Below are 2,535 nucleotides of genomic sequence, written 5' to 3'. Positions count from 1 at the left end.
AATACATTTTGGACCTAAGTCCTTTTAATTATATGACGGGTATTCCGCAAGTTTCAACTTTGAACTTTCCATGTTTCTTTTTATTATCTTGGCTGTGGAACGGGTTTGTTTCTGGATAATCGCTGAGATCAAATAGATCTCGACCTTGATAGAGATCTGCGTGAACGTCGTCGGTGTGAATTTCATAGATGAGAGAATCTTTATCGGTCAGGAGCAGAGTGGCTTTATCTCATTGGTGTCGTTTGATGAAGTTGTAGTGAAACTTAAGCTTGAGCGTTTGGGAGAGGCCTAGAACTGCTGAACAGACATAGATGGGTTCATCTAGCATGAGAAGTGATTTTCTGGATTGGATGGCGACAAGCTCTTCGTCAAAGATTTTCATTCTGACGAAGTCATCGTTGGCCACGAGTTTATCTAGCCATCGTTGGTTGTTGTTGACGATATCCATTTTCTTTATGCGTTGCGTTTGATGTTTTCCATGTTTTTACCGGAGACGTTGTTCATGCGTTTAAAGAAAGTTTTCCCGACGTCCTTTGCAGGATATAGCGCGGAAAGGACAGCCAATATGAAAAAGTAGTCATCGTTGTTTTTTACACTGATGCAGACTTTGGTGGCCACGGTGGATTTGGGAAAAGGTACGTACTTCCTTCCATGAGGAGGTGTGAATTTGGAAGGCTGAAACGAGGTAAAATTGAGTCCAGCGAAGAATAATGCCAATCCTGACTTTTGACAAAATTCGTGGCGACGTTGGATAAATGACCAGGCTGTGTCAACGATGTGACTGAAATCATCGCTGCGATACATGATGTGACTGAAATCATCACGATCGAACTTTGCTCCTATGTCGACGAGCAATAACATGTCGAATGATACACTCTTTCCCTGGGTCAGATTCTATTGATATTGGATGAGATTTTTGTCTATCCTTGCGATGATAAATATGGTGTATAATATAGTCAAGTTTTCTATTTCTTTAATTGCTTCTTCATTGCAAAATAAATTAATCTATTATATACCACAGTGCCTCTGCGTGGCATTCGTAAGTTTGACTGGTTACCTCAAGGCAGCATACAAATCATGTATGAGAAAGTACTGCGTACAGAATCCTGTTCTTATAAAGCTTGGATGAAAGCCTGTTTTCAGAAACAGTGTTTGAGGTCAACTATTAAATATTACTACGAAAAAGCGAGAACTACATTGAAACCCTGAAAGACCAAAACCATTAAGCGTTGTTCAGAGATTAGCATTACGTGGAAAATGCATCCCGTGTTCAGTTGTTACGAAGCTGATGCTAACGGATAGGTGCGTAGCTTACTCACGAAGATAGGAATGTGGTGCGGTTTAGCACAACCAGTTACTCCATCGTTCCTGTTTTTGTCAATGGAGTTAGGGCTACCGTCATCGTTTTGTGTTTGAAGCTCATCGCGGAGTGGTTCCCATCGGATATTCCGTCTTTAATCTCAACGGAGATAAATAGGATAATTTTCTGGATAATTTAGACATAAGGCCAGACAGATAATATTTCAAAAACTATGTTTTAACAATTTGTTATGATCTGTACAACACCTTGAGGAGCTCTTCTAAAAGAATGCAAGAGATGAAATGCTTGAAACTGAGTTCTTTATCGTAGGTCTCTTTCTGCTGTGCAGCCTTGAGCAACACGTGATCGTTTCCTATTTCAATTACTTTGGTGATCTCGAAAGCTACGCTGATGTCTATGTTGAGATGGAACGCGTTCACTATGGCTTCCTCGAGATCTTTCCGATTTTCCACTATGACATATGTCAGATATTGCGTGTGATCAACAGAGTTGACACCACCCATGTCTCGATACTAAGATCATTTAAATATTTTTTGAGCGTTTTTGTTGCTGTGCTGCCTGATCAAATCCTCATAGTAATAGATCCTGACGATGATTTAGCGTGAGTAACGCCTGTCCACACGCTGCTCCTTGTGTTTTGGTCAGCGTCAGTTCGAGCATCACAGGAGCATTATTTCGTAATGCCATCGCGATGGCTTCATGGATAGTTTATGGTTTAAGCAAGATCACATCGGTGACAAAGACCGCCTCTTGAGACAATCTCTCTATATTTCTGATCGCGGATTTTTTCGAATCTGGTGAGCGACACGCACTGACTGCCTACCATGTCCACGATGAGATCCTCCATGGTTCTCATCTCGTTAATCAGCAATAGCAGGTGAAAAAGAGCTCTCATCTCAAATACAATCGGATCTTTTTGAGCATATTCTGACAGGACAGCATAGCCTTCTTAGTACTATATTTTTTGGCCTCTATCCTTGGCTCGATGCGTTTCATCATCGTCTGCATGGCCAATCCGGTTCCGGATAAAATCAATATCATCAGATTTGCCACCGCTATAGTGGAGATGACTCCCGTAGTCGTTACAGCGAGCGGAATCATCGAAATGACTCTGAGAATCCTCTTCTAACGTTGATAACCATGTTTGTACACGTAGGCTCTTTGATGGTAATAGCGATAATACGATTCTAGCCCCAGCCGTTGCTCCGTTGACA

This window comes from Sinohyriopsis cumingii, chromosome 17 (assembly GCF_028554795.1).
Source record: "Sinohyriopsis cumingii isolate HCF-2022 chromosome 17, ASM2855479v2, whole genome shotgun sequence".
NCBI lineage: Eukaryota > Metazoa > Mollusca > Bivalvia > Unionida > Unionidae > Sinohyriopsis > Sinohyriopsis cumingii.
This window is presented reverse-complemented; position numbering follows the sequence as displayed.